This window comes from Gopherus flavomarginatus, chromosome 3 (assembly GCF_025201925.1).
Source record: "Gopherus flavomarginatus isolate rGopFla2 chromosome 3, rGopFla2.mat.asm, whole genome shotgun sequence".
NCBI lineage: Eukaryota > Metazoa > Chordata > Testudines > Testudinidae > Gopherus > Gopherus flavomarginatus.
The window spans coordinates 250007794-250031401 of record NC_066619.1 but is presented as its reverse complement, the minus strand read 5'-3'; the positions used below and the strand labels follow the sequence as shown (position 1 = coordinate 250031401).

General features: G+C 41.9%; 1 long non-coding RNA gene across 1 annotated transcript in view; it reads left to right on the top strand.

Moving 5' to 3' along the window:
• Nucleotides 1–345: 345 nt before the first annotated feature.
• Nucleotides 346–23608, top strand: part of LOC127048402 (uncharacterized) — a 50651-nt gene continuing 27388 nt past the window's right edge. The window contains exons 1-2 of the long non-coding RNA XR_007773647.1: nt 346–446; nt 1244–1428. This is a non-coding gene — a long non-coding RNA (uncharacterized LOC127048402). The remainder of the gene's footprint in view (nt 447–1243; nt 1429–23608) is intronic.

Below are 23608 nucleotides of genomic sequence, written 5' to 3'. Positions count from 1 at the left end.
TACTGAGCATGCTCCATGAATCCATCCAACAATCTCTCATTATGCTATGTAGCTTCTGTGTTCCTTTCTGCTCTCCAAGCATCCTTATCGTTTTGGTACTACCTTTGGGCCTTCTGGATCTACTAATTAGTTTTATGTAGCAAGTCTCCAATCAGCTCATTTTTCCAATTAGCATATTTTTCTTCCCACCTGCACTATAGTAAGGTAGTCTGCACCTCCAGGTTCCTGGTGCAATGTATTTGCCCTATGGGAGTAGAAAGTTCTTGAAAGAAGAGACAGAACATCGTCTGAGCATGATAAATACATTTCACAGTTTATGAAAGGGGTTACTTTAATTCAAGGTCCAAAGATGATACTTTTTTATTAACAGGCTGTATTCTCATCACACAAAAGAAACTCACCACTTCAGATGTCTTTTTGAGCAGGACTGAAAAGCAGACATCATGGTAAGCTACACATACAAAATTCTATTCAAATTATTTCTATATACTCTTTTTTGTTTTTTGGGGGGGAGGACTGATGAGTGGTCTAGTTACAAGTTACGGTTGGCCAATCTTGTTTAGGCAGGGCAAGCTCTGGAGAATGTTGATATCCTGGAGGCCCCATATTGAAAGTGTGAACTTCTGTTCTAGGCCAACAGAGGAAAACTATCTGAGTATGATAAAAAGCTATTTTGGCATATGGTGATCAAATAGCACATTGTGGAAAGGAAACATGTGAGTTACAGAAGTGTCCCTAATAAGTATACCCTGCCTTGTAACCTAACAGAACATCTGGAGTTCATTCTCCATTAGACGTTCATTTTCATCACCTGCCAGCAATGGGTGAAAAATTGTGGTAAAATCAACAAGATGCTGAATTAGTATGGATTACAGTCTCTTTGCCAGCACCCTACGTCCACGCAAACACTCACTCACTGCCTTCCATCGGGATGCCTAGTACAGACAGGCTGACACCCTCCATTGCAGTGTGGACTCTTACATTAAAGCCAACAATGTACCAAATATACATTCCAGTTTTGTTTAGACTCTTAACAGCCAGAGTTTTGGGGACTCAGTTCACAGGCAGTCCAAAACAATTTGTGCATGGCTGATTTAGAAGGTGTGTTGTATTATATGGCGAGGAGGAAGTGGCAAAGACGTGAGGCTATGAATTGTGGAGCACCAACCCATACATATACCAACATCATGTAACTATTAAAATTTTTATAGTTGCTTGTTTACCCTTTTCCCTCTCTTTCCAGTGTCTATTTTGAATCTCATGTAGTATAAGGGAGAAAGAGTGGGTGGTAGGAGAATGCCATGGGTCCTGCCCTGGATGGAAGTGCACAGAAATCCTGGGCTGAATTAACAAACTAACATGCCCATAAGCCAGAAATACCTCCTATCTGTATATCAACAAGAAACATGGTGGAAGAACCAGAGCTTGGTAAGTTTCTATCATTGTACTACTTGTACAAGTAAGTTTCAGGGCTGTTCCCACCACAGGGGTGGGCAAACTTTTTGGCCTAAGGGCCACGTTGGAGTTGCAAAGCACTATGGAGGGCCGGGTAGGGAAGGCTGTGCCTCCTCAAACAGCCTGACCCCCACCCCTATCCGCCACCTTCCACTTCCCGTCCCCAACTCATCCACCACCCCCCGCTACTTGTCCCCTGACCACCTCCTCCCAAGAACCCCCCCACCTCTAACCACCCACGCAGCCAGGACTCCACCCCCATCCAACCCTACCCCACACTCCCTGTCCCCTGACTGCCCCGAGCCCTATCCACACCCCCACTCCCTGACAGGCCCCCTGGGACTCCCACATCTATGCAAACCCTCCCGTCCCCTGACTGCACCCCCTCCAGAACCTCAACCCCATCCAACTGCTCCCTATCCCCTAACTGCCCCCTGAGACCCCACCCCCTATCCAACTGCTCCCTGTCCCCTGACTGCCCCACAGGACCCCCTGCTCCTTATCCAATCCCCCTGCTCCCCACTCCCTTACCATGCCACTCAGAGTGGCAGGACTGGCTTATTGGAAAGCCTCAGAGGTGGGCAGGCGTAAGCTGTGCAGCCCAGCAGGAGCGGTGGGCCAGAGCGCTCCCGTGCAGCGGCATGGCTTCAGGGGAGGGGCTGGGGGCTGGCTAGCCTCCCCAGCTGGGAGCTCAGGGGCCAGGCAGGACGGTCTCGTGGGCCGGATGTGGCCCATGGGCCGTAGTTTGCCCACCTCTGTCCTAGCAGGTCAGGCTCTTGTACCAGACACGGGCTGGCTACTGAGATTCCTTGTGAGAGAGGGATATGCCTGTCATAAACAGATAGCTAAGGGTTAATGTCTTTTTCACCTGGAAAGGGGTAACAAAAAACACCTGACCAGAGGACCAATCAGGAAACAAAACTTTTTCCAATCTCTGTGGAGGGAAGTTTTGGGTGTGAGTTGTTTGTCTTTGTCTTGTGTCTGTGCCCTCTCGGCTCTGAGAGTGATTTTTCTATTTCCTGGCTTTCTAATCTTCTGTTGCCAAGTTGTAAGTACAAGGATAGTAAGACAATAGGTTTATATTGTTTTCTTTTGTATTTACATGTGTGTAGTTGCTGGAATGTTTTAAATTGTATTCTTTTTGGTTAAGGCTTTTTATTCATTTTTCTTTTAAGCAATTGACCCTGTATATTGTCAACTTGATACAGAGCCTATTTTTAATGTCCTTTTTCTTTCTTTTTATATAAAGCTTTCTTTTTAAGACCTGTTGGAGTTTTTCTTTAGTGGGGACTCCAGGGAATTGAGTCTGCAGCTCACCAGGGAATTGGTGGGAGGAAGAAGTCAAGGGGAAAATCTCTTTGTGTTAGATTTACTAAGCCTGACTTTGCATACCCTCTTGGTAGGGGGAGAGATTAGATCTCTCGGCACTTGTGTTTCCAGGACTGGAAGCAGGGAATCTCCTAAGGTCGTCCAGGGAGGGGAGCCTGGGAGGAAGTAACAAGGAAACAAGGGGGGAGTTATTTCCCTTTGTTGTAAGACTCAAGGCATTTGAGTCTGGGGGTCCCCCAGGGAAGGTTTTGGGGAGACCACAGTGAGCTAGGCACTGTATAATTCCTGGCTGGTGGCAGCATTACCAGGTCCAAGCTGGTAACTAAGCTTGGAGGTTTTCATGCTAACACCCATATTTTGGACGCTAGGTCCAGATCTGGGAAAAAATGTTATGACAATGCCAGAGATGTTTTAACTATAATATCCTTTAATGTAGTAACTGGTTCTAGCAGTAACCAGCTCAGATAAGGTATGTTACACATGGTGCTATGTAGTGGCTGAAAGGTATAATACAGTTTAGCATTCCATTACTTCCTCCCCCTTCAAGTTTTTCATTCCTACCACTTACAAAATTTTACAAAATGTACACTGTCATGCTATCTTTAGTGTGTATCAGTCTGTTAAGTGTATCTGGATCATACTGGCTTTCTAATTACACAACCCACATGCATAGCAAGCTCGTCATCTGGCTGTCCATTAGTTGCAATTACTGTCTCTGTTTGGTTTGGAATCTTTGAGTTGTTGTCGTCATCTTGTTCTGCAGCTGCCATTTGTGGCGTTTGCTCTATTTGTTGTTCTTTCTGAAGAACAAACTGTAGATATTGAGGGTTTCTGTTGAACTATCCACTGTCAGTCTCGATCACTTTTACTCTGATAGCTGGAGTTGTCCGTTCTTTTTCTCCATCCAGATTGATACAAACATAGTCATCAGCTTGTAGAACTGATGGTGGTCCAACTGAGCGTTGTCCGCTGTAAACGTGTTTGTGAGCTCTGTTTGCCTTTTTATCCGATTTGGCTACTCTCTTCATGTCTGGCCACTTTGGCGATAGCTTTGGAAAAGAATCTGGGAAGTAGTTCTGTGTGTCTTCCCATCAGGAGTTGTGCTGGACTATATCCAGCAGCTGCTATTGGTGTTGATCTGTAACTCAGAAGAGCAGGGAACGGATCTTCTTGCTGTAGGATTTTCTTGGCTGTCTGTACAGTTCTCGTAATCACTCCAATTTCTTGTGGATAATGTGGGCTGCTAGTAATGTGATCAAAATCATATTTCCTTGGGAATGCTTTAAATTCTGCTGCAGTGAATTGTGGTCTATTGTCCATCACAGTCATCACAGAATACTGAAATGAGTAAAAGTGCATTCAGTTTCTCGATAATATTGAAACAAGTTATGTCTCTCAAGTACGTCATTTATTTATTATTATTTTATATACATATATATTATTTAGGAAGTTTTGTCAAGTTTATAAATCCTTGCCATGTAAATATCAGAAACACAACAACAATTACAACAGTTAGCTTTTGTTTAAAGAGACATTATCCAAGAATATAGTCATGAGATCTGTCTATTTAACACGGTGCTACCATATTACAGATTGAGCATCATACAACACCTATGTTGTTTCTAGTGATTTCATTAAATTGAGTGAAATCTCTATTTATGCATTTAACAGACCGGTATGTCTATCAAATATTAATATTTTTAAAAAGGAAAGATGTGCTGCGATTTTTGTTGGTTTTTTTTTTTGGAGGTGAATGTACTTTTGAGTACTGAATAAAAAGTAAACATATCTAAGTATCTATCTGTCTTCTATTTTGCTGGGTACGTAATTGGTCTGTTAATTTTTCTATAACCACAACCTCTCATTTTTTTTTTGAAGCAGACCTCAGTGGTTGGACTATTTTTCTTTTTGCAATGAGAGGCGACCAATAGCTGAGCAGCTACTACCAGATGAAAGAGTAACTCTTCATTCCTATTGTGTGTGACCACTACCACTAAAAAGCCTCAGGAGGATGATCAAAGGATCACTTGGTAATAAATATCCAACAGTTTTTGATATTTGGTTACGGATTGCATCCCAGTACTCTCTAATGACTGGACACGTCCACCGTATATGCCTAAAATATCCTCTTTCACCACAGTTTCTCCAACACATATTCTCATTCAGTCTCTCACTTTATTTTTTTTAACCTTACTGGTGTGAGGTACTATTGAAATGGTATCTTAAAGAAATTTGCTGGTCCTCTTTTCTAGATCAAATCCCATTCCTCTGGGGTAATTTGTCTATCCACATCCTTTTCCCAGCACATCTTATATGGACAATTTTTTGTGAGGAAAGTGATCTTCAAGAATGGATATAAATTAGTTATAATTTTTTGTTTCCTAATTGACCAGATGCCATCACTTCTATTAAAGTTAGCTTTCTGGATAAAGCAAGTTTTCTAGAAAGTTGAGAGACAAAGTGCCTGACTTGGAAGTACTGATACCAGGGGAGAATGAGCCAGTTTGTTAGTTTTTGGTCTCTAAATAAGTTACAAAATTTCTTTACAGGATAGCTGTGTGTATTTCTTTGGCTCTCCAAGTCTTTGAAGCTCTCTGGTTCACAATTTGGGTTAAGATCTGGCTTATTTGCAATGATAGTCATTGGTGAGGGAACAGAACAGATCTTATCTCTCATTCTATTCCAGGCCAATAGAGTAGCCTTTGCTAAAGGTAATGTTTAAATTTCTAGTGGGTGTGATTTTTTTATAGTAGTCCATGGTAGTCTAGCAATGTTTACATTGCTGCAATTTTCTTGTTCAATAGAGACCCAGTGTTTGGCTGGGTTAGAGTGCCCCCAACCCACTACTGCTTTAAGCTGTCTGGGTTGGTGGTACTGTACCGTAGACTATTTGAAACAGTCAGTGCTCCCTGTCTAATGGGTTTGTACATGGTATCTGCTTTGATGCTTGGTTTTTCTTATTCTATTTAAATTCTAACAGCATCCTCTGCTCGGGTTTTATCTGAGATACTCACAGAAAGATTTTGAAATAAGAAAGATATCCTTGGCAGAATATTCATTTTGACTGTGGCTACTCTTTCCAACCAAGAAATTACATACTCTCCCCCACCCCCACCCAGCTGCCTTTTATTTACTGATGTAATGGTTTGACATCTGAATTATAGAGCTCTTCTAGATTGTTTGAGATTTGAATTCCCAGGTATCGAATAGAATTTGTTGCCCATTTGTACCCATATGTTTTGTGGAGGAGTGACTTTTCAAAGTCTGGAAAATTTATAGAAAAATATCCTATAGATTTAGGATAATTTACTTTTAAATCCAGATGCTTCCCCAAAGTCCTGGGTTTCTTTAGAAACTAATTTTAGGGAAATATTTGGTTTAGATAGCATTGTATTCAGATGATGGAATATTATTTTTATTTTCTGATGTGTTTCTGCAAGTTTTTATTGTGAGGGATCCATTATTCCTTATCCTCTGCTAAAGGCTCCATAGCCAGTGCAAAAAGTAAAGCAGACACTGGATATCTCCACCTAGTCCCTCTGTGTAATTCAGTAAGAGTAGATTTAACTCCATTAATTTGTACAGCTGCTTTTGGACTGGTTTAAAAAGCAGTTATCCATGTTAGGAACTGGGGATCAAAGTACAGAGGAACAGGACTTGAAACATAAAGTTCCACTCTAGTCTATCAATGGCTTTCTCTGTATCTAGTGATAAGTGATATTGATCTTTTTTTTTTTAAATCTGCCATTACGTATGATTCCAAGTACTCTCTAAGTATTGTCTGACATTTGTCTGTCCTTAATGAATCTAGTTTGATCTGGGCTTATATAAGCTCAGAGCATAGGCTGTAATTGGCTAGCTAGTATTTTTGCTAAAATCTTTGTCTTGATTCAACAGAGATATGGGCTTATAGAAACTGCATAAACTAAGGTCTCTTCCATCTTTAGGGAGAACAACCACAGTACCTTCTTTCAGAGGTTGTGGAAGTTCCCCATCTAATAGAATAGTATTGGAGGTATGTCTCAAAGGACCCACCCTCCTTAAATATCTTGTAAAATTCAGTTGGAAAACAACCAGGTTCTGGAGTCCTGCCATGTTTCATACTTGCTGTTGCCTCTAGGATTTCTTCTTCTGTTATTTCTTTATCCAAAGTTTCTTTCATCAATTTCGCTTACCTTTGGCAAGCTTTCTACTTCCAGATACTTCTAAATAATTTCAGATCATGTGAAGTATAGAGATTTTTATAAAAAGCTGCAAAAGTAGCACATATTTCAGTATGGTAATTTTGCGCATTGGTCTTCATTGGTGGAATAGTATATTGCTCTTGAATCCATTTAAGCTTTTGAGCCAATAGCCCATCACTTTTATTCTCTTTTTCATAAAACATCTGCTTGGAATACCAAAAGGCCTTTTCAGTTGCATTTGTTATCAATGCATTCAACTTCCCTCTAATACTGGTCAATTGTTGCTAATTTTTTTTTGAATCTGTGTCTAGTGATCTTTGAATTTCCTGTTCTAGTTCTATTTTTTCCTGAGCGCTTTCTTTTTTTCAGTTGAAGCTCTGCTTATCAACCTACCCCTAAATACTGCTTTACCTTCCTCCCAGAAAAGGCCTCTTTTTATATTGTCAGTATCGTTTATTTAGAAATAGTGAACAATGTCCTCTTTAATTGCTGCATCCTGATCTCTTACTTGGCGAGGCAAGCCGTTTGTTTTCCAATAAAATGATCTTTCTAACCCAACCAAGCTATCAAATATTACTTCCACTGGTGCATGATTGATCATGTAAAGTTGACAATTTTTGCAGATCAGGTCTGCTTCATTGAAGATTTAGAGATTAACATTAAATCTATTCTAATAGATAACTGATGAGGTCGTGAATAAAATGTGTAATCTTTTTCCCCGGGTGCGATTCTCTCCAGCAATCTGAGAGACTGAATCATTGGCACAGAGAAGTCAATGCTGTGCCTATTTCTATGTTTCCCATGTCTCTCTTTTTCAGATCTGTCCCAGTAAGGAGTCAGTATGCAACTGAAGTCTCCTCCAACTATAATTTGCCCTCCTCCAAAGCATTGCAGTGATGTAAAGAAGTCCTTCTTATGGAAAACTTTTTTTTGCCTTTGCATGGTAGCACAGGTGCCGGCTTATTCCTTGCACCGGGGGTGCTCAACTCCCACTCCACCCCTTCCCCCACCCCTGCCTCCTCTCTGCCCTCTTCCCACCCAGTTCCACTCCCTCCCCCAAGCATGCCCTGTCCCTGCTCCTTCCCCTTCCCCCCACCCCAGCGCCTCCTGCACAGCTGATTGTGGCAGGTCGGAGGTGCATGGAGGAAGGGGCAAGAGTTGATTGGCAGGGCTGCTGGTGCGGGGGAGGTGGTGGGTGGAGAAAGTAAGGAGCTAATGGGGGAGGGTTGGTGGGTGCTCAGCATCCACTAATTTTTTTTCTGCAGGTTCTCCAGCCCTAGAGGATCCACAGAATTCATGCCTAGGCATCCAAGCCTACATTGAGCCCACTGTTTTCAATAACCCAGCAACTTTGCCCTTTAACAGTATAAATCATCCCTCCCTATCCTTAAATTGATAGTTAGTCTGAAAAGGTACATGTTTAGCAAATACTATGCCCACTCCTCTTGTCTCGTCTTTCCTTTAACTGAAGCAAAATATGTCTGTTGAAACCAGTTACCTTTCATGCCCATAATTTGCTCCTTTTGAAAATGAGTTTCTTGAAGTGGAATAATCTGAGAGTGGAGTGTGTGTGTGTTTTTTTAAGTTCTGTGAGGGATTTTTCCCTTTTAATGACATCATTTAGCTCTTTTAATGATGACATTGAAAGATGTTACTTTAAAAGGATGAGATGTTGAGAGTAACTGTTTAGCTTATTGAAAAACCTGAAATTACTGTGATTCTCTAACTGTTTGATGACATAAACCTTTGTGTTGCCAATACTTCTCTGGTTTCTAATTATGTTGCATTCACTATTGTATGCCTAAATATACCTTGCTTTCTGTTTGTAAACTTCCATGTTGACTTCTTGTATTAATTCCCCCCAGCCTTCCCAGTTCCCTCTCTTCTTCTGCATTCTCCTTACTCTAAATCCTCAAATGAAATGCCAACATAACATGTAACACAGTCCCCAAATGGCTGTGGTTTGCTGAAACACAAGCCCCTGTACTCTCGTGATGAGCACTTAATTTTCCACTTATAGGGCCTTGACCCTAGGGGTTGATTTGCCATCTGATCACTTGAGTATGGGAAGGGTTTATACAGAACCCCTAAAGGCTCCTCCTTTCCCCTTTCTATTTTTCTACAGTCCCTTGCAGCCTTGAAATACTCCCCTTCAATTTGCCTTTATTTCCTCTGTTTTAGAGTTATTATTATTACTGATCACCCCAATTTAAGTAAACTTCATATTTATAACATGAACACGATTATTGTCCAGCTGCTCATTCCTGGTGACTCCCAAGAAGTCCCATTCTGATTGGATTACTACTCTGGTATCTGAGTTCTCTTGCTCAACTTCATTTCTGATATTGCCAGTACGATCTCTAGAGTCTTTTGTCTTTTATTTTACAGTCTTCTTTTTCCTTGGTTTCACCATTTGCCAAGAGTTTTTCAGCAGTTTATCTGTAGTTATTACCTCTGGAGAGTCATCTTGTACATCTGAGATTTGGCTTTCTACCCCATGTTCCTGGAGTGTATTTTTTTCTTTGTTTACAGTATTGCATAATACTAATTTTTTTGGAAGCTGGATGAGAGTTTAAATGGGAATCCCCATCTGTAGCGGATATGTACTCTCCTGAGGGCTGCTGTAAATTCCCCCAGTTCTTGTCTCTCTTTTTTAAAGTTAGGGCAGAGAGGTCATGGAAAATTTGCCGCTTGTGGCTTTTCAGTATGAACTCTGCATGCTCTCTGGCTTTTTTTAATAATTAAATTTTTCTGATAATAATTACTAGAGTCTCTGGGTTTTTTATTATCGAGGCCCAGGTTGGGGGAGCAGCACTTTATATGCTTTCTCCACTTTTACCTCTTCCAGAGACCTCAGATGTAACAACTCCACAATAACAGTTTATACATACCGGATTGGGTTTCCTTCTTCAGCATTTTCAGCCACTCCCTTAATTCTGATGTTATTCCTTCCTGATCTATTTTCTGTATCATCCAATTTTAAACTGCATCTCTCTCTCTGCTCCATCACTGCCATGAGGCTCTGAAACTCTGTTTCTCTCTCACTTGTTTCTCTTAAGCCAGTCTCTAGTACAGTGACTCTCTTCCAAGTCAGTAACTTCCTTCTGTGGAAAGCTTGGTCATCAAATCATCTCTCATGGCCTTAAACTGGCAGATCAGCTCCAGAATGTCTGCTGCTGTTAGCCATTTTTTTAGGGTTGCCAACTTTCTGACAGAACAAAACCAAACAACCTTCTCTGAGGCCCTGCCCCACTCACTCCATTTCCCTCTTCCTCTGTTGCTCACTCTCCCCCACCCACACCTACTCCCTCATATTCACCTGGCTGGGGGGAGGGTTTCTTTTTGATCAGGTGTTCGGTTGAAAACTGGACAACTGGCAACCCTATTTTCAGCTCTGGCATTTCTCCCTGATTTGGCTGCTGTGTGTTCACTTGGAATCTGAGAGGCTTCTCCACTCTTGAGCCTAAAACGTTTTTTTTTAGTGAAGTATCTTTAAATTTTCACATTTCCTTAGAGAATCCATCCTCTGGAACTCTATGCTTTAGGGGAGGGAGGAGGGTTAGTAAGGTTTGGGGGTCAATGGAGGCAGATTGCTTTGCTATGTGCTCAGGCAGCCATGTTATTGCTGGTCCCCATTATTTCTATATGCTTGGATAACTTGCCCACTATGATCAGGTAATGATGTTCTCTAAATCTGCATTAATCTGCAGGTAGACTCTTCCAAGGACTGTCTGGTAGAGGTGTTTGTATACTATATGGTTCAGCATAGTCTCAAGTTTATTTGCACTGGATCGCTTTTCAAAAGTCCAATTTAATCAAATCCTTTGAGTTCTTCCACCTTTCTCACTAGGCCCATTATGGAAGCCATGCTGCAGCTGAGAAGTTTGTTGGTCTTTGGTCCTCTCATCACATGCACTTTTGTCTTTGTAAGTTGTTTCTGTGATGAATTGACATCTGCAATTCAGAATACCCCCAAGACTAATCAAAGCTGTATCAGGTGATTTCGGCTCTGGGAGGGCCTGAAGCTTATTTAAAGTTCCTTCTGTGATGATGGTCACATCTGCTCCTGAGTCAATTTTAAAATCAATAGTCTATCCGTGAATAGTCAGTTTCACTCTCCAGACAGGCTCTGTGCCATCATATGTGATAAATCCCAGAAACAATGTCTCTTCATTGTCTGTCTTTCTGTCTAATGGTAGTTAGCTCTCTCACTGCCTTAATGTTGCAAACAGTTGCAAAATGTCAATACTTCGTGCATTTCTTACATATTTCACCTTTAGCTGGGCACATGTCTTGAGCTGTGAAATTTTCCACATCTTGTACACTTATTCTGAAAGGTTTTGTAGTCTGATAGTTTCAGGCTTTTATGATGATGACTTTTCGAGCTCAAGTGTCTGTTTACAGCTTCTAACGCAGAACCCTTGTTTAGTCATCTTTGTGCCTATCTTCCTGAAAGTCAAAAGTCAAAAGATTTAAAGATATGCTCTGCTTACTTCTGCATAGGATAAATTAAAGTGCAAACCTGAATGTCTCCAGCTTCCTTGTGAAGTTTGTTTGCAATGCAAAATGTTGCAAATTTTTTCTAGTTCATGCATTCTGTAGGTCTAGTAAAATTGAAATAGTCTGGGGGCATTGAAGAGTTACATGTTGATAAGATCGATCCTGCAACCTTCGCTGCTTTCCTTCTGTTTCTGTTCTCCTCTGTCACGAGTTTACTTCTGACACCATGTCATGTACTACTTATACATGGTAGGCTGCAGGCCTCTCCTAGCAGGTCAGTTTCTTTACCAGATATGAACTGGCTACAGAGCTTCTTTCACTGAGAGATACACCAGAGATGTGTTCATTATAAGATCCTTTATTGTAGAGGTGGCTCTATCTATGACCAGCTCAGATAAGGTATGCTATGATGCCACGTAGTGGCTGAACAATATAACACAGTTTAGCATTCCATTACAGACTCCAGCATAAGTTCTGCAGCAGGCTGCTCCCTACTGCCATCCCCAAATAGGACCTCTGAGGAGGTCCTAGGGTATGGTGTAGCTCCTCTGGCGGCATAGCTTCTTTGGTTACTGACTTGAATTCCAGGGTCACTCTTGCCCTTCGTCTGGCAGCTAGCTCTCCTCTGGTAGTGCCTGTGATAGTGGGGGGATGGGGGAGTTATAAGGTCACACTCCTAGCTCAGCATGATAAAGAATCCCTCAAAGAATTTTGAGGGTGTCAGCTAACATGTAGACAAAGGTGATCCAGTGAATATAGTTTACTTGGAGACTCAGCCTTTAACAGGTCCCTCACCAAAGGCTCTTAAGCAAAGTAAGTAGTCATGGGATAAGAGGGAAGGTCTTCTCATGGATCAGTAACTGGTTAAAAGCTAGGAAACAAAGGGTAGGGATAAATGGTCAGATTTCACAATGGGGAGAGGTAAATAACAGGGTCCCCCAATGATCAATATTGGTACCAGTGCTGCTCAACATATTCATAAATGAGCTAGAAAAAGGGTAAACAGTGAAGAGGCGATGCTTGCAGATGATACAAAACTATTCAAAATAGCTAAGTCCAAAGCAGAATGCTAAGAGTTACAAAGGGATCTCACTTACCTGGGTCACTAGGCAACAAAATGGCAGATGAAATTCAGTGTTGATAAATGCAAAGTGATGCACATTGGAAAACATAACTCCAACTGTACATACACAATTATGGGGTCTAAATTAGTGGTTACCACTCAAGATAGAGATCTTGGAGTCATTGTGGATAGTTCTCTGAAAACATGCACTCAATGTGCAGTGACAGTCAAAAACGCTAACAGAATGTTGAGAATCATTAGGAAAGGGATAGCTAATAAAACAGAAAATGTCATAATGCCTCTATATAAATCCCGGGTAGACCCATATCTTGAATACTGCCTGCAGTTCTCATCACCCCATCTCAAAAAATATATATTAGAATTGGAAAAAGTACAGAGAAGGGCAACAACAATGATTAGGGGGATGGAACAGCTTCCATATGGGGAGAGATTAAAAAGACTAGGACTGTTCAGTTTAAAAAAAAGATGACTTAAGGTGGATATGATTGAGGTCTATAAAATCATGAACGGTGTGGAGAAAGTGAATAAATGTATTTTACCCCTTCACAAGAACCAGGGGTGACCCAATGAAATTAACAGGCAGCAGGTTTAAAACAAACAAAAGGAGGTGGTACTTTATACAATGCACAGTCAACCTGTGGAACTAGTTGCCAGGGGATGCTGTGAAGGTCAAAAGTATAACTGGGTTCAAAAAAGAATTAGAGAAGCTCATGGCGGATAGATCAGGATGCAACCCCATGGTCTGGGTGTCCATAAGCCTCTGACTGCCAGATGCTGGGACTGGACAATGAGATGGATCACTCAAAATTGCCCTGTTCTGTTCATTCCCTCTGAAGCATCTGGCATCAGTCACTGTTATAAGACAGGATCCTGGGCTAAATGGATCATTGATCTTCTCCAGCATGGCCATTCTTATATTCCTATGATCATTTCTCGTGCTCGTCCTGAGGTCTAATGTCTTGCTCACCTCACACCAGAGGTGAACTAAAATCTAGCTGTGTTCCTCTAACCAGCTGGCAGTGTGCTTGAGGCAGGATTTCTACTTACTGCTGGCCATAGCTAATATGTGTTAGCATTGACTGTGGTTTCCAGTTGAGCTGCCTGTATGGAAATGAAGTATTAAACATTGAGCGGCTGCATTTGAACCAGGAGGCTGCTTCCTGTTCCTGGGAAACAAGTGGCAAGTTTTGGGGTTGAAGTGCTGGGAAGCATAGTCCCAGGAGATTGCCATGCGGCTCTCCCTGACCTGTACCGGTTCCAGAAATGGTGCTTTGACTAATGAGGAGGTTCATGATTCAGCCTCACTGTGCACACGCTGCGATGACTGGCTCTGGGGTGTGAAGGAAACCAACATGTTGGTAAATACCGTCCTCATTAGAATAGCTTTCTGCTGCACATGGCGTATATAACATGCAGATGAGTGAACTGTCCTTAAGCGTGTAATTGTTGTGAATATCGGGAGTCAAAGGATTAAGCCTCAGGAAATGCTTCACTTTACTGGGATTCCTGCTCGCTTTACTCATGCTGGGATTCCCGCTGCCATTGGGTGTACTCCTAGTATTGAATTTAAACCCTTGCTATCAGTGACTTGGATTTGAGGGAGCTGCTGGTCTGGGCCCTGTTATTTAAGCATGTCCATAACTGTGATAGTGAGTTTGTTTCAGGCAGGATGGCTTTGTGAACAGTTAGATGAGGGAGGAGGGGAACTAAGGAGCAAGGTCTGTCTGCCATCCAAAACATAGCACCTGAAATGGATATCAACATGCCTGCAAATCTACAGTTATCAGTGTGGGCTGAGGTTGTCAGGCACATGTTGAAAATTATTTCTTTGTTTTCATGGGTTCAAAAGATTTATACATCTTTAGCTGCAGCTGACTAGCAGTAGAATTTAACAGCTTGTAGTGGTGCTAATTATTAGCCCATTATCATTTGATTGAACTGTCATGGCACCAATAAACCTTGCAGTACTTTCTCTGTCCCTAACAGATGGACACTGCTTCCCTGCACGTGTCTGATTTGGGAAGTTCGGTGTATTATGGATGCACACGGCATGGTGATTTTGCATGTATTAAGTAAATAGGAGATGCCCAAAACTTTTGCCAGTATTTTTGAGATGAAGGAATTCAGGCTAAATACAAAGAATATTTAGATTTTTTTTCTTGTCTTCTCCACCTCCCACTCTCTTTACCCTAGTTGGAAAACTTTCTAGAAATATTCTCCCTAATTTGTGTCAAGAGTGCTTCCTTGCAGAATGAAACCACTGTCTGAAATTTGAATGCTTGCTTGTGCCTGCCATACTATGCAATGTGAAGCCTAGTAGAGGCTACCATTTGCTCATGTATGGGATGACAGTTTTTCCATTGAAAGTTCAGTTTTTCTATTAGATTCATCATTTTTTAAGGCCAGAAGGGACCATTATGATGATATTGTCTGACCTCCTGCATAACACAGGCCAGAGAACATCACCCAATAATTCCTGGGCAATGAGCATGGACCAGAACTCCAGGTCCAAACATCTTTGAACACAGAAAGTTGGAATCCAGGCTTCATGGCCCCCATTATCCAGACTAGGTCTAATGGAAAGCTCAGACTCAAATAGCCTTGAACTTTGTAGAAGGTTGGATTTGATTTGGATTTAAACTTTGTGCATTTAAGTAAAATTAGAAGCTGGCAAAAAAATTTGCTTAATGGGGAATATTTTTCATTAGCTATTACAAGAAGTGTAAGAAGAGAAGTGTAAAATGCAGAACAGTGTATTTCTTTGGAAAGATCCATAGTGTCTCAAAGATAGAACAGTTCAGATGATAGCAGATGCAGTAGCATTATTATTTTAGCATAGTAACTAACTGCATAACACTCTGATTAAGACCGAACCACAAATCAAAACTGTCTGGATCAATCCTGATCCAGGTATTGACACATTTGGAAAAAGTTTGGATTTCATTCAATTTTTTTGTTTTTATTTGTTTGTATAACTGTAGACACAAGGAGGGAATTGCCTGTTTTTATTAGCTGATTCCCTTTCCTTCCTTCCTTGGCTCATGTGTCTCTCTGGTGAGTAATGGGGAGGTTGCTTCTCAGGAACACAAGGGCGAAGTTTCAGTAAATTACAAAATCATGTTTTTACTTAGAAATCTTTTTGCACATTTTAGAGCAAAGTTCATGGAAATTTCAGTTATTTGGAAGAGGCATTTAAGGGATGCATTATCAAAAATGAGCATGTGAGGTCCAGAGGTCTGTGTGCAGAATTCATTGCAGGATTGGGGCCCTAAACTCTGTGAACATGTAACCATGCAAAAAATAAACATTTGCACCTGCGGATTAGGTAATTTTCCTATTTGTGCACTTACAGACATCTATGCTAAATGGATATATGTAAGTTTCATAGGCACAATTTAGATGCCCATTTAGTTTGAAAATTTTAATCTAACTTTCTTGAATTTCCTTATTCTTCCTGGCCTTCCCTCATATTGTGAATACAGGGTAATTTCTCACTGCAGTATAACTGATGATCCTTGCAAAGAAGCCATGAGGTCTATTTTGCCCCTGGGGTGGTAATATATAAAATAGGATTGTATCAACATTTTATTGGAAACTAGTGTGTTTGTGAAGACCCTTGGTGTTGGGAGGTGCCACAGAGGACAAGGAGTATTTTAAAATGTATTAGGAACAAAAGGAAACCTGATATTGGTTTTGGTCTATTACTAGATGGCAATAGCAGAATTATCAATAATATTGCAAAGAAGGAAGAGGTGTTCAGTAAAGATTTCTGTTCCGTATCTGGGGGAAAAAACAGATGATGCAGTCTCAGAAGATGTCAGATATCAGAGGGGTAGTCATGTTAGTCTGGATCTGTAAAAAAGCAACAAAGAGTCCTGTGGCACCTTATAGACTAACAGATGTGTTGGAGCATGAGCTTTTGTGGGTGAATACCCACTTCGTCAGATGCATAAAAAAGATGGTAATGATAACACACTTTCCATTCCACCAGGAGATCTGGGGGATGTTAAACAAAAGCTAATAAAGTTAGACACTTTAAAATTAGTAGGTCCAGATAACTTGCATCGAAGAGTTTTAGAAGAGCTGGCTGTGAATCTTGCTGGACCATTAATGTTGATTTTTTTCAATAAGTTTTGGGGCACGGGGGAAATTCCAGAAGACAGAAGAAAGCTAATGTTGTGTCAATTTTAAAAAGGGTAAATGGGATGACCCAGGTACTTATAGGCCTGTCTGCCTGAAATCAATCTCTGGCAAGATAGAGTGGCTGATGCGGCACTTGATCATTAAAGGAAGGTAATATAATTAATGCAAATCAAAATGAGTTTGTGAAAAATAGATCCTGTCAAACTAACTGGATATAATTTTTGATGAGATTACAAGTTTGATAAATGTAATAGTGTTGATGTAATATACTTAGATTTCTGTAAAGCATTTGAGTTGATGCCACGTAATGTTGATTAAAAAACTAGAAAGATATAAAACTAACATTAAATGGATTAAAAACTGGCTAACTGAGGCCTGGTCTACATTGGGTGGGGAGGGGATGGATCTAAATTACGCAACTTCAGCTATGTGAATAACTAGCTGAAGTCGACAAACTTAGATCAATTTACCGTGGTGTCTTTATCACGGTGAGTCGACTGCTGCCGCTCCCCTGTCGACTCCGCCTGTGCCTCTCACGGCGGTGGAGTACAGGAATTGATGGGAAAGAGTACAGGAGTTGATTTATTGTGTTTAGACTAGATGTGATAAATCGACCCCCGCTGGATTGATTGCTGCCTGCTGATGCAGTGGGTAGTGTATCCCGAGAAGTCTCAAAATGTAACTGTAAATTGGGAATCATCATCAACTGGTTTGTTTCCAGTGCGGTCCTGCAAGGATTTAGAAAAGCTGGACATGCACAAGTCCATGGGGCCATAGATGCTGACTCCATGGGTGTTGCAGGGCTGGAGCACTCACAGGGAAAAATTAGCAGGTGCTCTGCACCCACTGGCAGTCAAGCTTCTCTCATCCCCACCCCTCCTTGCCGCTGCCTCCTCCCCTGAGCATGCCGTGTTCCTGTTCCTCCCCCTCCCAACACTTCCTGCCCACCTCCTAACAGCTTTTTGGTGGTGCTTAGGACTTTCCAGGAGGGAGGATGCGGCATGCTTGGGGGAGGAGATGGTAAAGAGGAAGGGCAAGGGCGGGGACTTGGGGGAAGGGGGCAGAATTGGAGCAGGGCGAGGGTGGTGCAGGATTGGGGGGTTGAGCATGGGGCAGAGAGGAAGTCAGCGCCTATGCATGGGGCCGGATGTAATGCATCTGAGGCTGCTGAGGAAGTTGGCTGATGTGATTGCAGAGCCATTTCCCATTATCTTTGAAAATTTGTGGCAACCAGGGGATGTCCCGGATGATTGGAAAAAAGGCAAATGTAGTGTCCATCTTTAAAAAAGAAGAAAGAGAATCCAGGGAACTACAGGCCAGTCAGCCTCACCTCAGTCCCTGGAAAAATCATGGAGTAGGTCCTCAAGGAATCCATTTTGAAGCACTTGGAGGAGAGGAAGGTGACCAGGAACAGTCAACATGGATTCACCAAGGGTAAGTCATGCCTGACCAACCTGATTGCCTTCTAAGATGAGATAACTGGCTCTGTGGATATGGGGAAAGTAGTGAGCATGATATATCTTGACTTTAGCAAAGCTTTTGATATGGTTTCCCACAGTATTCTTGCCAGCAAGTTAAAGTAATATGGATTGGATGAATGGACTATAAGGTGGATAGAAAGCTGGCTAGATCATTGGGCTCAGCAGATAGTAATCAACAGCTCAATGTTTAGTTTGCAGCCAGTATCTAGCAGAGTTCCCCAAGGGTCGATTCTGGGGCCGGTTTTGTTCATCTTTATTAATGATCTGGATGATGGGATGAATTGCACCCTCAGCAAGTTCATGGATGACACTAAGCTGCGGGGAGAGGTAGATATGCTGGAGGGTAGGGATAGGGTCCAGAGTGACCTAGACAAATTGGGGGATTGGACCATAAGAAATCTGATGAGGTTCAACAAGGACAAGTGCAGAGTCCTGTACTTTTGATGGAAGAATGCCATGCACTGCTACAGGCTGGGGATCGACTGGCTCAGCGGCAGTTTGGCAGAAAAGGACCTGGGGATTACAGTGGATGAGAAGCTGGATATGAGTCAGCAGTGTGCCCTTGTTGCCAAGAAGGCTAATGGCATATTGGGCTTCATTAGTAGTAGCATTCCCAGCAGATCGAGGGAAGTGATTATTCCCCTCTATTTGGTACTGGTGAGGCCACATCTGGAGTACTGCGTCCAGTTTTGGGCCTCCCACTATGGAAAGGATGTGGACAGATTGGAGCAAGTCCAGTGGAGGGCAACAAAAATGATTAGGGGGCTGGGGAACATGACTTCTGAGGAGAGGCTGAGGGAACTGGGTTTATTTAGTCTGCAGAAGAGAAGGATGAGGGGAATTTGATAGCAGCCTTCAACTATCCGAAGGGGTTCCAAAGAGGATGGATCTAGGCTGTTCTCAGTGGTGGCAGATGACAGAATAAGAAGCAATGGTCTCAAGTTGCAGGGGGGAGGTCTAGGTTGGATATTAGGAAAAACAATTTCACTAGGAGGGTGGTGAAGCACTGGAATGGGTTACCTAGGGAAGTGGTGGAATCTCCATCCTTAGAGGTTTTTAAGGCCTGGTTTGACAAAGCCCTGGCTGGTATGATTTAGTTGGGGTTGGTCCTGCTTTGAGCAGAGGGTTGGACTAGATGACCTCATGAGGTCTCTTCCAACCCTAATCTTCTATGATTCTCTGATTGGTTCTTAGCCCTATGTTTAACATTTTTATCAATGACCTGGAAGAAAACATAAAATCATCACTAACAAGGGCTGCTGATAACCCCAAAATTGCAGGCATGGTACATAATGAAAAGGATAGATCATTGACTCGAAGCAATCTGGCTTGCTTGGTAAACTGGATTCAAGCAAACAATATGCATTTTAATATGGCTAAATATAAGATCCAGGAATAAAGAATGTAGGACAGACTTGCAGGATAGAGGGTTCTATCCTAGGAAGCAGTGACTCTGCAAAAGGCATGGAGGTTGTGTGGATAATCAGCTGAACATGAGTTCCCAGTGTGATGTTATGGCCAAAATGACTAACGCAATCCTGTGATGCATAAATAGGGGAATCTCGAATGGGAGTAAAGAGGTTATTTTACCTCTGTATTTGACATCGATGCAACCAGTGCTGGAACTCTTCGTCCATTTCTGATGCCCACAATCCAAGATGGATGTTTATAAATTGGAGAGGGTTCAGAGAAGAGACATGAGAATGATTGAAGGATTAGAAAACCTTCCTTTTAGTGATGGCCTCAAGGACCTCAATCTATTTAGCTTACCAAAGAGAAGGTTAAGGGGTGACTTGATTACAGTCAGTAAGTACGTACATGGGGGAAAATATTTTATAATGAGCTCTTCAGTTTAGCAGAGAAAAATATAATGTGATCCAATGGCTGGAAGCTGAAGTTAGACAAGTTCAGATGGGAAATAAGGTGTAATTTTTGAATGGTGAGAGTAATTAACCATTGCAATAATTTAGCAAGAGTCACAATGGAATCTCTAATTTTTAAATCAAGAGTGGATATTGTTCTAAAAGGTATGCTGTAGGATTTATTTGGGGGAAGTTCTTTGGCTTGTCCTATTCAGATGATCAAACCAGATGATCACAACGGTCCTTTCTGACCTAAGAGTCTTATGAAACTTTAATTGAGGCTTTATTTCATTATCCAGAACAAAAGCCAGAGTGGAGGGATGTGGAAAAGGAAACAGATTTGGTCTGAAGGCATGACAGAGGTGGGGTGAGGGCGGAGGGAGGGGCAGAGACAGAGAAGGATAGATGTCCTCTGGCAGCCCTGGAGTGATTAAGAAGAGGTGCTCACAGTAGGTCTTTCGGATGCTGGTGAGCTGCCCACTGTAAGCCTCTCAACAGTGCTCAAAAACCCAGTGACTTGTTCATTTCTTCAATGCTTTGCGAAGTGAATGTAGCAGTTGTGACAGGCACTAAACAGGCATGTGGAGACAGACTCAAGACAGATCCCACCCTGGGAAGTGCAGTCTCTCCCCGCTACGCTGCCAGGGTATCTCTACTATGACCTGAAGTGGCCACAACCAAGAGCAAGAGGGTGGCTCACATTCCATTCCTATTCAGTCTTTGGCCTCTCCCCTGAGACTGTTGACAAGGATGTCAAATTAGTCACTTCCGATGATGGTTTATGTGATGCAGACAGTGGTAAACTGGCCTGAGACCACAATTTTTGCATAACCCAGTAAATAGTAGATAATGACTTTTGATTACTACTGACCTGGCAAGATTTGACCTGGGGATGTAGGCTTAAAATAAAGCTTGTATCACAGTGTCAATCTCCTGAACCATCCATATTTCTTTGAAAACTACACTTGCATATTTTCACCATCTCTGTACCCATTTTAAAGCAGTTTGGGATGAGCTTGTACCAGGTTTAAAATATCTTGTATGTATGTTTCTGTTCTTAGCAACTTGCAACACTTTCATTTGCCCAGTTCTACTTCTTGCACATGTAATTACCCTGCAATGTTCTGGAAACCGTTTAATTCATTTGTAATTTACTTATAATTCATTCTCTTGGCTTTGACAGGAGTCATGTCTGGCCTGTTAGTATGAGTTCAGCAACATGCTCATGTGAAAAAGAAAGAAAAGTGATTTAAAATGTCCTGCTTTGGGAGAGCATGGGCAAAAAAATCTATAATTCATCATCCAGAATAAAACCCATTATAAAATGAGAATAAGGGTCAGAGGTGATCTAAAGCAATCTGCCTATACATGGCATTAATGATCTAGAAAAGCTCTATATGCGCCGACCATAACTATCTAACCCATAAGAACATCCATACACATATTAAACAACAATCAATGAAAATAATGATGTTGGCACAGGGCGTTTCCTTAGGATTGACTGGTTGGGATTAATGGCCCGCAATGGTGCTTTGAGTCATCAATGCTCAGTGAGATATTAACCCACATGAACAGCCCAGAGCAGTCTTTGTTTCTGATTAGCCATTTGTAGTCTGACAAGCTGAAAACATGTTAATTTAAACCAACACAGAAAAGTTTCTACCAGTATAGATCTGCAGTTATACAGATGCAAATGCATGTAGAGTTTGGTCCTAAATTATTTTTTTACAAGACTCTTGATTCACAGGCTTGTACTTCAAAGTAATTTCTCATACAGTGCAGGACCGTAGAAAGGCAGTGCTTCCAGGTGCTGTGCTAATGACTCACATTTAAGGAATGTGCGACTAATAGCTGCGAGAATGTGCAACTAAAATGGCAAATCATGTAGATCACAGGTGTGATTGCACTTTCAGTGCATGTATGATCATAGGTGACACTGCATGCAAATGAGAGGCTCTGCAGTAATCATTGCACAACTCTTATAACCTCTGAAAACAAAGGGCTTGGTCCTGCAATCCTTATGCCTAATCCAGGACTTGGGCTTAGGTCTCCAAATGCGGTCCTACTTGCTACTCTACAAAAATGGCCTCTTTTAACTCACAAGATCTTCTCTGTATCTGTAAGCAGATGGGAGTCTGGATACCCTGGAGACAAAAATCTTGAGCTGAAAGAGACACAGCACAGGGTGGGAGTGCAGACCACATGGGAGTAGGCTGCATAGTTACTTGTTAGGGGACTAAATACACAAATGGATGGTACTTGAAGATTAAAACATGGTCTATCTAGTATTTGATCCCAGGACCCAGAGCTAGAACCCTATATCCAATAAAAGAGAATACTATCCAGCTTATTGCACAGACTGCAGAATATATTTACTTGGATTCTATTATGGTGTCCATCATAATGGTGTCTGATGGTCTGAGAATGTACAGCTACTTATCTTGTGCCCAATCTCTATGTCTACTAATAAGGGTTAGGAAGAACTTTTCCTTGCAACAGTTCATCCCATAACTGCCTACCTCATAGTTTCTTGCGTTTTCCTCTGAAGCAGCTGTCGCTGGGCACTGTCAGGCAGGGTATTAGACTAGACAGACCACGGTTCTGATCCTGTATGACAATTCCTATGTTTCTATGGTGCTAGCAGCTCATAGGACCAAAATAGCTGATCTATTTAGGTTCTGAGCTAAGGCTAGAGCAGCTGAAATGGAGGAGTAGAAAGAGATAAACAGGAAGAACAACTCAAACCGATTGTCCTGGTTCTTCAGTATTTGAAATGTATAGTTGAAAGGGACTGTTTATATGTGTGCCAACTTCCAGCTGAGGTAGATCACTGATGTACAGAGATGGTCCCTCCAGGACAAGGAGCAGGGAGCACTTGTAAGATGCAAACAGACTGCAATACTTGTAGACCTAGAAATATCAGTAGCTGGGTATGTGGTGGCCCTAAGAAGCATTCACTGTGGCAGACTTCATGAGATGTCTTGACAAACTTCCAGTGAGTGCTGGAGAGTGGAGTCCGGGGTCATAGTACCAATAAAGAAGTGAGCTGTAACAGAGAAGTCCTGAAGCTAAACTGGGGTTATTAGGAAAAGATTTAAATCATGGGCTTTCTCTGAATGACTTCAGGTTTCATGAGCAAGATCAGTCAGACATTGGGAAACTTCAAGGTATCAATGCATGGATGAGCCGGCCAGGCTCTGTATTAGGCATAGGGAATATTTGGGAGAAGTGGGGAGCCTGCTTTGAGGGAATAAGCTCCACCTTAGCCAAAGGAAAGCAGACTCCTGGCCCAGAAGACCAACTTGATTTTGGAGGATTATTTAAACTAAGAGCTGGGGAAAGATTAAGTGCACTGAAGAACACTCAGGTGGAAAAAAGACCTCTGGTAGAGCTGTCAGTAATATAAAGGTAGTAAGAGGTGGGACAGAAGTGGCAGCTTATCTGGAGGAGGGTCACTGAGATCAGAGTTACATTCTGTAGGAGCACCAGGGAGTCAGACAAAGATGTTAAACATAAGCACACAGCCATAACTAAACCATAAACGTCAGTTGTGTGAATGTTGAGTGCAAA